A 12,559-nucleotide genomic window follows, 5' to 3' on the forward strand; every position below is an offset into this window, starting at 1 on the left:
AGAAAATATGGACTCGGCCCCAACACACTCCCGCTAGGCACCGCCCGGGAGAACGTGCCGCTGTTCTTGTGCTATTTCAGTGCACGAGATTTAGGAAATACAGAGACACACAGAATGGCAATTCAAACTGATTCATCTACCTGATTTTAAAAAATAAAATATTGATTCAGCTTAGTCCAAAATGTCATATATGAAGGTATAACCTTTCAGTTCAAAAATTATTCTTTTTCTTGCCGTACTGAGAGATCTTTGCCAACAGAGACAACGTCTTGTTCATTTGGGTATCCCTAGAGTTTAGCATAGAGTCTACATATAGCAAAAGTTTCAATACACATTTAGTATACTAAACAGAAATGTGATTTTTGGATGGCAGAGGGGTTGAGCTATCTGGGCAAGAACAAAGTGATTTCCACTTTCTCTGGTCTTCTGTCATCCCAGCAAAACCTCTCTCTGCTCCAAGGACAGCAGGATGCCCTGAGCTCTTGGTGGCAGCACGGGTCCTCTAGCCTCTTCCATGGCACCCTCAGCTGACTTACTCACTCATGCATTCAGCAAATGTCCCTTAAGCCCTGATCATGTGCTAGGCTTCATGCCAGGGATAGGTTAAAGTGACTGAAAGACCAGTAGGGTCCCTGCTTTCTGAAACTCTCCTTCCTGACTCTGCATTGGTGGAAGCAGCGGCATTGAGTACTCGGTATCAATTACACAGAAGGAAAACTTTCTTTTTAAAATTTCCAATGGAGATGTATTGATATATCAAGTGAAAATAATTTTTAAAAGAACTCTATTCAAGAACCTCCATGATATGGAATTTCTTTGACCCCAAAACATATCCAGATAATAAGTATAAACACAAACAGACAAACGCCATGCCCAGAAATACTGATCAATTGAAAAAAGAGTTGATCCAAGCTTTAACCACTTTTTATATGTTAGAAAAGTAAAATGATTACAACCAAACACCATTCACACTTGACTTGACCAAAACCGCCGTGATAGATATAACTTGCTCCCAACTACCAGATGTTCAGATGATCATCTTCTACACCTGCTGCCTGCGTGGTCATCAGCGCTGTTTAACAGGTTGGCAAACGAGAGAGGCCTGAGAGCATTGAAAATCTGCATGTAAATCAAGTCACCTCCTTACTCAAGGATTCGTTTCAACTCATATCCTCAGACAAGGAAGGTAAAAAAGATGAATAGAGAAATGGAAAGGAAAGAGTTGAGCAGAAAGTGTGAAAAAGGGCAGACTCAGAGCTTGGAGGCCAATTATGAAGAGGTTGAAGGAAAGGCAGGGAGAGTAAGAAAGGAGGGGAGGAAGTGAGAAATGTAGAAAAAGAGGAACTAAAATTTTGCAGAGTTGCTGAGCTCCAGCTCAAAGGTGACAAAAAGGAGTATTTCCTTGTTGTTGACCTGCTAGGGGGCCCTGCTGCCTGGGCTGCCTGAGTTCCCAGGGATGTGTCCTCTGATGCTGGAGGCGGGGATAGATTGAATGTCACCAGCTGGATCCTGCCCAGCACACAGATGCTAGGGTAGCCCGAGTGCAGAGGAGACCTCAACACAGGAGCAGATGGCTGAGATGCATTAGTGTCTGTAACACTTTCAATCCCTCTGAGATACATGCCTGGGAAACATTTGGTTTCCTCTTCTTCAATTGGTGAAGCAAGGCATTTTAATATTCCTAATGATCTCCACCCACACAGGGCATTTTTTACAAAGGCAGCACTCAGAAGGGCCAGGGTTTCTTGAGCCAGACGCTGCTGAGACAGGGGGGCTGAAGGGAACGCAACCCACTTTTTCAGACTGGGGTTGGAGGAGTCCACGGAGAACTTCAGAGCCTCATGCCTGCCTGATATAAATATTGAAAGGATTGATATGATCGTGTTGGCAAACTGCTCTGCACTCCTGAGAGAAAGAGAGTCACAAGGATATGGTTTTATTATTCATAACACGCTGTGTGCTTTCTGTTGGAGAGCTCAGATGCAGACTGCCTGCGGGTTGTAATTTCACTCTGCTCCTTCCGTGTCGGGGACCAGCAGCTTAGGCTTCTATATGAGAAAAATAAGCTTCTTCATCACCACCTACTCCGGTAAGTCGGACGGGAATGATGGAGTAGAGAGAGTTCGATAAGAGCAGCTCTATTGCCCTGGTGAGATTTGTCCGAATGGAAGAGTTCAGCCGGGAAGGGGGAGATTAGACAATGAGCCTCGACTCCATTGAGTCGGGATCCTCGCTCAGCAGGACAATGCTGAGCAAAAAAATCAATAGCAAGAGAAACAGAATCAAACCACATCCAGGTTTCAGCACCTTGGGGAAATAACGGGAAGAGGGAAACTTTATTAAGACTGTTCTGTCAGCCCTACCCAATGGCCTTTCTTCTTTAAATATTCCAGTCCATTTTGGAGAGCAAAGGCAATCACAGGGCAGATTGATCTTGCACTACATAGAATTTGGTTAGCTCTAAGATGTGGGTACGAGAGATGGATTTTCCCGGGGAAATGTGTGGGAGGGTAGCCCCTCCAACTCCCACCCCAAGGCCAGGTCCAAGACTCATAGCGCTACTTTCAGGACTAGGAGCAAACCAATGTTGCCCAGAAGAGAAAAAGGACATATCAGAAGAAAGGAAGAAGGGGCACAAATGACTTGGAAAAGTGGTGCAAGTGGGGACTTTTATCTTTATATTGTACTCAAATAAATCACACACACACACACAACACACACACACACACACAAATGACACTGCAGCTACTCGATACTAATCCCAGAGCAAGGAAAAAAAAGCTTTATTCTGGTCTTTCTCTCCTCTCCTGCCCTAACAATCCCTGGACAGATGTGCCCCATGCTCTGCTCTGATGCTTTACTATAAAACTCTAAACATTGTCAGATGTGCATTTTGTTCTACTTATTCAGCCCCTGCTTATTTTATTGAATGTTGCTACGGGCTCAGTACTTTCTTAAACACTGGGGGGCGCAGCAAAGAAAAATACTATTTGCAGCCCGGTGTGGTGGCTCATGCCTGTAATCCCAGCACTTTGGGGGGCTGAGGTGGGCGGATCACGAGGTTAAGAGATTGAGACCATCCTGGCCAACATGGTGAAACCCTGTCTCTACTAAAAATACAAAAATTAGCTGGGCATGGTGGCACGTGCCTGTAGTCCCAGCTACTTGGGAGGCTGAGGTAGGAAAATTATACTATTTGCTCCTTTCCTAAAAAAGTTTACAGATTGGCCACCATGTATGAAGTTATTGGAGACTGGGTCACAGGGAAATAGGAATCAAGTGCTCTAATACAGAGAATCGATGTTGCTTCTCCAGTCTTGAAAGATGGCCCAAGACTGACAAGGCTCCCTGGATGCCTGCCCCAGCTCCCATCATTGTCACAGCAAACCCACTGGGCCCAGTGCCCAGCCATTTGCAGGGGTTGTTACACCTGAGTTCTTATAACCTGGGCTTGAGGTAGGAAGCGCGTACATAGCCTGCAGACCTTTGCCACATCCTCCCTGTAGGCAGCCCCAACCCTGTCTTCTGCAGGTAGAAGGGCTTCAGAGGGCTGACCTCTCACAGCTTCCCAGAGCTGAGCTCATGGCTTCCTTCCCACAAAACTGACAGCCTGTATAACAAGATTGCTACAGGGACAGAATGAGCATGAGACATAAGGTCAGATTGCAACCCTCTAAAAAGTATAAACAACAAAAAGTATGAGCTATGCACCCAAAATAGGAACAAAGGGGCCAATGTCTCTTGAGTTGGGAAGGCTTTAGAATGTACTTCTAATGCAAAGACAAGGTCAAAGAAAAAGGAGGGGCAAAGTGAGGCCTTCAGAGATTTGCTCTGGGAGAACCCCAGGCTCCTTGGGCTTTAGGGGAGACTCTTCATCCTCAGGCCACCCAGAGCCAAGCCAACACAGCAGCTGCCTTGCCTGTAAGAGCCAGATCTGAAACGCTCTCCAATGAGCCGGACCTCTAAGCTTCCTCCTAAAATCCACCTCATCCCTGGGCCTAGAGTGTGACTTTGCAACGCATTAGGGCCCTGGGTCAGCTCCTCTACCTCCTCGGCCCACTTGCCTCCCAGTCCCGAGTGTTGGTATTTGAGTGGATCCTGGAAAAGAGTAGAAAGAAGGTGACCTGGTAGCAAGGGCCCTAAATTTGTTCCAACTCTATCACCCTTGAAAGTCATCTTATCGGCAAAAAGAGAAGAACCCTTAAATGCTTGTGCAAGTTCTCCCAGGGAGGCTGTGCGGTTTGGCCCCGGTCTCCTTTATCAAGTCTAAGCTTGTCCCCTATGACAGTCTAAAGCCTGCTCACCTCTTTCGTGTTTGCAGCCCAATCCAAATGCCACCACCTCTGAGAACCATCAAAGACCTACGAACCATCAAATATCACCCACCACACTGCCTGCCACCCCATGCATCATCAACTCATTCCAGCCCATTCCCTGCCCTGCCCGAGCCTAGCTAACGGCTCCATGGTTCTAGCCACCATTTCAGCTGGTCCTGTGTGAGTGCTTTTATGGGGAATTTATCTTTGTTATGCTCACAGTGTAACTGCCCAAGGGGTTTACCTTGCCCCCTGCCTGGACAGAGCCAATTCATCAAGAGAGGGGAATTGCAATAGAGAAAGAGTAGCTCATGCAGAGGCGGCTGTGTGGGAAACTGGAGTTTTATTATTACTCAAGTCAGTTTCCCCGAGCATTCAGGGAGCAGGGCTTTTTTTTTTTTTACAGAATAATTTATTTATTGAGAGCCTCCTCTCCGCCCTTGCAGTCTCTAGGTCACTTTTTCCGCTTGTAGATTTTGCGCGCACGCCCCAGAAAGATAGCTGGGGGCAGGGGTGCTGCGTACTGTTCAATCAGAGCCATAATGTGGTTGTAACTGTCTTCCTCATACTTCGAGAACAGAGCCGGCAGATCCAGCTCCTCATATAATGCCTTCACTCTGGCCACCTTCTCAGCCTCCTTCTGCCCGTAATTTTCCTTCAGGATCTGGCGCTGTTCCGGAGTGGACCGCTGCAGACACTGGACCACCAGCCAGCTGCATTTGTTGTCCTGGATGTCAGTGCCAACTTTGCCAGTCACACTGGGGTCCCCAAAGAGGTCAAGGTAATCATCCTGAATCTGAAAGAACTCTCCCATCTCCAGCAGGATCTCATTGGCATTGGCATGCTCCTTCTCGCCATCAATTCCTGCCATGTACATGGCTGCAGCTACAGGAAGGTAGAAGGAGTAGAAAGCCGTCTTGTACTTGACAATGGATTTGTACCTCTTTTCAGTGAATCTGTCAAGATCCACATTGTCCTGAGGGGCTGTGATGAAGTCCGGGGTCTGCCCAATCTCAGTCTGATAGGAACTCTGCAGGAAGAGCTCGATCAGGTTCAGGTAATAGGGCTGCTCCCGGCAGTAGAGCTTCAGCAGGCGGTAGACACATGCTTCCAGAAGGACAGCGTCATTGATGGCATCCAGACCCACACCTGGCTTCTGATACCAGCAGATCTGTCCCCGGCGGGTGAGGGATGAATCCATGATGTCATCTGTCACCAGGAAGAAAGCTTGCAGCAGTTCCACACACCAGCCCACAGTCAGGGCCCGCTGGAGACTATTTCCTTGGCATCCTGTTTCCTTGGCTCCGCCAGCTCCCGGAACGCTACTAGCACCATCAAACCCCGGTGATACTTGCCTCCAATGGCGTTGTACTCCAGGACCTCCTTGAGCCGGGCAATAGCATCTCCTGTCTCTGGGTGCTCCATCTCATCCTCAGTCAGCACCCTAACGATCTCGGAGAAGTGGTGAACGAAATCCTGCTTTTCTTGGGCATAAACATCTGATTTCTGGTCTCCATTCATTCTGAGGGAAGAGCAAAAGGCTCTGTTCCTGGTTGTGGGTTCCTGCTCGGTCGGGAGCAGGGTTTTTAAGGATAACTTGGTGGGTAAGGGGGATCCAGTGAGCCAGGAACGCTGATTAGTCAGGGATGAAATCACAGGGAGTAGGAGCTGTCTTCTTTCACTCAGTCAGTTCCTGGGTGGGGGCCACAAGATCAGATGAGCCAGTTTATTGATCTGGGTGGGACCAGCTGATCCATCAAGTGCAGGTTCTGCAAAATATCTCGAGCACTAATCTTAAGAGGAGTTTAGTGAGGGTCGGAATCTTGTAGCCTCCAGTTGCCTGGCTCCTAAACCGTAATTTCTAATCTGGTGGCTGATGTTAGTCCTACAAAGGCAATCTAGTCCCCAGGCAAGAAGAAGGTCTGCTTTGGGAAAGGACTATTACCGTCTTTGTTTAAAGTATAAGCTACGTTTCTCCCGAAGTTAGTTCAGCCTATGCCCAGGAATGAACAAGGACAGCTTAGAGTTTGGAAGCAAGACGGTGTCAGTTAAGGTAGAGCTCTTTCACTGTCTCAGTCATAGTTTTGCAAAGGCGGTTACAATGCCCACAGCACTACTGTGGTTTCTCAGTTGGCAATGATCCCACACCCTGTTCCATATGGCTCCCCTACCCTTCTGTTCCTCCTGCCTCTTTGCTGCCCTGCATGTGACCTTCTGCCCCACCCCCTTGTCTTCCCTGTCCCCCATTCTCTCCTCATCTCTAGTGGCGTTGTGCTGTTGCTGCTCCACTCCACTCCACTTGTCCTGGTCCCTGTGTAATTAACCCCAGGGTGCCTACTCTGTGTAGGGGAGGCATATGCAAAGATGAAATAGAGACAGGGACTCCACCGCTCTCCAGGAGTCTGACCTGAAACCAGCCAGGTCCTGGAACCTGCTCCAGGTCACAGAGCAGAGAGGTTCAGTCCTGTAAAGACAGTGCCTCTGAGTCTGCTTAGAAACAAAAATCCCATCACACAAACACAGTACTGAGAAGATGAGGCAGACACAAGGCCAAAAAAGATCTGGTCTCTCCTAGTGGACCATACACAGAACATGAGTCAGCCAGAGCTGCCATGGCTTTCCAAGGTGTTAATGAGCTCAGGTGAGCCACCCCTCAGGGCATCTAATGGTCCCAGAGGAAGGCTCCATTGTGCAGCCCCAGACTGCCCTTCTCACCTCATAAATGTATGCCACTGGTCTCAAGGGATGAGTGAAGGGACGTGCTGGATAGACAGGACCAGGCTGCATTTCTGATCATTGACAGCAGAAGAGGAACAAGTCAGCTCTCAGCTGAAGTGTGCAATTGGAGCAGGGGTCCCCTGGGGAGGGGTTTCTCCAGTTACCACCTGAGCTCAGTCCCCCAGCCCCCAGCTGCTCTAAGTGCTTTCCTGGAGGAGAAAGGCAGGGCCCTTCATCCCCATTCCTTGCCCCTCCCGGAGACAGCCCCTAAAAGGAGGCACAGGTGTTAAGCAACCACTCAGCCCATGACCTTGGGTACAGCTTTCCAGCAAACAGGCCACCTCTGATGAAAGTGACCCAGACAGCTAAGCAGTTACAAAGTGGCAGCAGACAGACTGACAAGCAGTGGACAGACAGTGTGTCCATCCCTGTGGAAAACTCTCCAGCAACGAATATTCAACAGCTGCACGGCACACCCCCAGTACCCCAAGGACCGCTGAAGAGGATGTGTTCTTCTACGCGACTCTGTCCCTGTAGGCAAAAAATACCACAAGCTGAGATGCTGATCTTCTCTGCTAAAGACAGTTCACAGTGTTGGGCTGGGCCCTGAAGCCTGAAGAGGGAGGGGGAGAGGCCGGTGCTTCTCTGACTTAGAGCCACCAGGTTCTCAACCTTAGGGCACTTCAGAGCCACCTGGGGGCCTTAAAAATCCCTGGATCAATTAAACCAGAACCTCTAGGAGTAGGACTTGGGAATCAAGTTTAAAAGCACGTTTTTAAAACTGTTTTTGGAAATCATTTTTATCTCTGAAATGTTGTAAAAGTAAAACTATTGCAAAGAAAATCCATATGTCGTCTACACGAATTGCAAACATTTTCACCTATTTGCTTACTTATTTTTCTCTATCTTTTAATTGACACACACATACACATTCACACATAATAGTTTAAAATATGTTTTCTGAGCCATTTGAGGGTCAGTTACATCATGGTCCTTGATCTCAAAATACTTCAGGGTGTAACTCCCATGAGACTTTCTCCTACAGAAGCAGTACAGTTACCCACTCCAGCAAATTTAACATTGATACAACACTTTGGGAATCAGGGGTCCTTTAACTCTTAGGTGAGTCTGATGTGCAGCCAAGCGTGAGAGCAATGGGGAGGCCACTAAAACTCACTGGAGTCCTGGTACAGCAGGCAGAGAAGAGGTTGGTGGCCCACATTTGGTCTTCCAGGCTTGCCTGGATTCATTCACAGGAGACTGGTCCATGCCCAGTTGAGACGGAGGAAACCTGGGGTCCCAAGAGTGGCTCTTTGAAGCCCTGTTTGTGACACTTGCCCATCTCCATTTTTTCTCACCATCTTATTTTTCCTAGAATGGCCTTTCTTGTGGTCCAGGATTATTCTTTAAGTACCAGGTGGTTTATTAATAATTAAATATAACGACCCATTGAGAAATTACCCAGGGCTGTGTTTATACTGTTTTGGCCTTTGACAACTAAAATGAATCTTTCACCTTTCCAGTAACCCATCCAGCCGCACTCCAGGATCCACCCCTGTGTCTAGCGGGACAGCCACGTGCAGCCTTCGAGCACCTATAGTGTGTCTGTTTTGAATTGTGATGTGCTTTCAGTGCAAACCCAGATTCTGAAGACCTTGTATGTAAAAAAAAGAATGCCAGGATCCTCAGGGACCTGGTCCCTCCAAGAGAGGCCTCTCTGACATGACCCATCCTCATGTGGGGACAGCCATGAAGTGCTGACCACTGAAGCCCAGGGTCAGCAGGGTCAGGCGATGGATTGCTAGGGTAAGTGTGGCTCCAGACAGGCAGGTGCCTCTGAAGACCCCTGCAAGTGATAGAGCCACAGCCGCAGGCAGGTGAGGACTTGCTCCAAGCATCCTCGAGGTGACCAGGACACATGTGGCAGGCTGCAGTACCCTTTCACCCTAGAATCTTATATGCCCCCTGGAAAGGAAAGGGGGCCAGGCAACTAGTGATGAAACTACTGGTTTCAGCCACGATAGTGAAACCACCTTTGCAAACACGGTATCAATGAGAAAAATTAGAACAGTGAGCTGCGATAACCCACCACCCATCTTACCTTTTCTTTAATTGTCCCTGGGCTTTTGGGCCAAGCTGACTTTGAGAGCCATTTAGGCTGTAGTTTAAATGATAATAGGCCTCCCCCCAAAACGCCCCTGCTTTTGTAAAGTCAATGTGGGAGGCCATCAGGTGTGGGGAGGAGCGGAGCCGGAGTCCTGCTAAGGCGCAGACAGAAGTGATGGTCAGCCATCATTCCAGAGGTTATAGGATATGCACCTTCTCCGATTATGCCTACAGATAACACCACTATTGTAGATAGGCCTTTTCAGGGTTTTTTTTTTTGCATGTCTGACACCCATGGCCTCACCTGGACCCCCAATCTTACTCCCGTGGCCCTGTGCAGAAGTGATTTAGCACACCCTATCAAGGACACCCAGCAAGCCTAGCCTCCCCCACTCCTTCCGGAAACTGCCTTTGAAAAATCCCTAACCTGCTAGCTTTGAGACAAGATGATTTGAGTACTAACTCCATCTCCCACATAGCATGGCCGGCCTCGTGTCTATTAAACACTGCCTTTACTGAAATTCTGGGGTGGGGAAAAGTCTCTAAATCATCTGAAAATGATTGCAAAATTATTTTCATTTGCATATGTGCATTTTTCTGGGAAGGGCAATTTATACACTTGATCAGGGCCTTAAAGGAGGACTGACCTAGAAAATACCACATTGTTGTACTAGTGTGAAAAAGTCCTTTAGGGCAAATTGCCTGCTTTCCAGTCCACCTGCCTCATTCATGAACTCAGTCATTCATTCACAATGTGTTCACACAATTGTGAACGGTCCTCCCATCCGTCAGGCCCTGCACCTCCGAGTGGGGTATTACCCCATGAAGCGCTCCTCATCGCTAGTTTCTGCTCCTCTAACTGGGTGTCAGCCTACGTGTTTTCATCACGGCTCCCCTCATTACTCTCTCCCTCTTAAAGCCTCACCGCAAACCTCAAAGAAATAGCCAGTTCTGGGTAAATTGCAATTTTCCACTTTCTCTCGTCCTGTCTCCACCTCCACCCCAAGAGCTCCTTGAGGCATCTTCTCGGAAAATATCCCTGGTGAGGCATTAGTGGATGACTCCCCCTCCAAGGACAGTTTGCAGTTTTATTGAGGATCCTGGGAAGAATAGAACATCTTCTCCCATTAGGAATGCATTGCTATTGAGGCCCATTGAAGCCTGGTGAGGCTCTGGTGGAGGAACTGATTTGGATGAGATTGGAGCCCACCTCAGAGCTCAGGGCAGTCTCCCTCCCCCTGGGGCTGCCCCACAACCTGGGCCTCTATTGCTGCACAGGCACCTGCTGCCCAGAGCTCCTTACTTGCCCACCTTGCCCACCTGATGTCGCTCTTCTAACCATGCCTTTGCCTATGCTGTGAACTCTCCCTGGGAGGCCTTCTTTTCATTTCTGCCCACTCAAAGCCTTTTCTCAATTCCTCACTCAAGTTCCAGCTCCTCTCTGAGTCCCTAAGCAGGACCTCTACCCACAGTGTGCCTCTCCCTCCCGCACCGACCCATGACTTCACTTCCTCAGCATCCTGTATCCTCCCTCACTTTCACAGCACACATTTTGTACCTAGTCGCTTATTTTCTTGAATTCTTTCTTTTAAAAGAATGGTCTTAACTCCCCTAATAAAATTATTAACTTATTATTTTTTAAAATTATTTTTTCTGGCTGCTGTGTTCAGTAAGATTTCTCTGGTTTTAAAACTTTTTTTGGTAAAAAGACATCATAAACAAGATACATGTAATTCGCAATGCAAGAATACAGGTACTAAAACCCAAAAAGCCAAACAATTGTAACCCTTTTCCAGTTATCATAGTGCCTTTCCAGCTTAAACTTGGAGACGTATTTCCTTTAGAAGAGTCTATTCATCACAAGTGTTTTCAAATATTGATGTGTTTGCTCTAAAGTCCTATTAATTCACAATATATCGACGTCTTCAATATTTCACTGCAAACTAAGGAAGTTGTTAGGTTAGAAAATTATGCTACCTCTGCAAAATCTGTTGTCCTTAGCACCCCATTCTGACTGGGAGAGCTAAAAGCAGGTGGCAGTTTTCTTCAAAAAAACCATTGTACTAACAACTTGGATATAGAAGATAAGTAATTTCAAATGCTTGAGACAATCTCAAATGCAGAATTCAGATTCCAAATTCCCATTCATTTATGCTTTATGTTATAGGTTTTAAAAACTGCCCTGCCTCAGGTTATGAAATGTTAGGTTGACACATGAGACTGTCAAATCCTCCAATTATTCAGTAGGTTGCCATGTTTTAGTCCAACAGGAAAACAACCAATACACGATTTTACCTCTTAAGAAACTTCCACCTTACCTAGATAGGAAAATAAATGGGGTGAAGTATGTAATAGTTAGCTTTATGTGTCAACTTGGCTGGGCTATGGTACCCAGTTATTAAATCAAACACTAATCTAGGTGTTGTTGTGAAGACATTTTGTACATATGGTTAATATTTACAATCAACTGTCTTTAGGTAAAAGGAGATTAATCTCAATAAGTGTGTGCTTCCTCATTCAAAAAGTTGAAGGCTTTAAAAGCAAAAAGCAAGGTGTCCTGTAGAACACCTTGAATGTAGAATGCTAAAGAATTCAGCATTAACTCCTGTTAATGTTTTCAGCCTGCTGGCCTGCCCTACAGATTCAGAGTTGCCAGCACCCACAATCATGTGAACCAATTTTATAACATAAGTTACACACACACACACACACACACACACCCTAACACAAAATAGAATTCTCTCCCTCTAACCCTCCTTCTAAGAATTACAAAAATATCTGAAAAATTTTTAACAAAAAAATTAACCTAGATTGTACAGGAAAGGATTGTACAAATGGCAGATTTAAGGTCTAATATATCAATGACTATATTAAATGTAAATGGTGTAAATATTCCAATTAAAAGACAGAAATTGGTGAAGTGGATCAAAAAACAGGTTCCAACTATCTGCTGTCCACAATAAATTTACTTCAAATATGACAATATAAGCAGGTTGAAAGTAAAAGGATAGAAAAAGATATATTATGCAAACAATTAAAAGAAAGCAGGAGTGGCTATACTATATCATGTAAAGTAGACTTCAGAGCAAAAGAAATGACCAGAAACAGAGAGACATTACATAATAATAAAAAGGGTCAATCCACCAAGAAATCACACTGATCCTAAATGTGTATGCAGTAAACAACAGGGCTTCAAAGTATATGAAGCAATAACTGACAGCAATAGACAAATCCACAAGTATGATTGGAGACTTCAATGTCTGTCTTGAAACAATTAACAGAACAACTCAGCAGAAAACCAGCAAGATGTCTAAGAACTCAGTGACATCATTGACCAATAGGTTGATGACATTTATAGCAGAGTCTACCTAACATCAACAGAATGCACATGTGTTGCAAGTGTTCATAAAACATATACC

At 46.3% G+C, this 12,559-nt stretch overlaps 1 pseudogene across 1 annotated transcript; it reads right to left on the reverse strand.

Annotated features, from left to right (window-relative positions):
• Positions 1–4,749: 4,749 nt before the first annotated feature.
• Positions 4,750–7,875, reverse strand: LOC100393655 (farnesyl pyrophosphate synthase pseudogene; annotated as a pseudogene). Its single transcript, XR_013536179.1, has one exon. The product of XR_013536179.1 is annotated as a farnesyl pyrophosphate synthase pseudogene (transcript).
• Between the last annotated feature and the right edge of the window lie 4,684 nt (positions 7,876–12,559).

The sequence above is a fragment of the Callithrix jacchus genome, chromosome 5 (assembly GCF_049354715.1).
Source record: "Callithrix jacchus isolate 240 chromosome 5, calJac240_pri, whole genome shotgun sequence".
Taxonomy (NCBI): domain Eukaryota; kingdom Metazoa; phylum Chordata; class Mammalia; order Primates; family Cebidae; genus Callithrix; species Callithrix jacchus.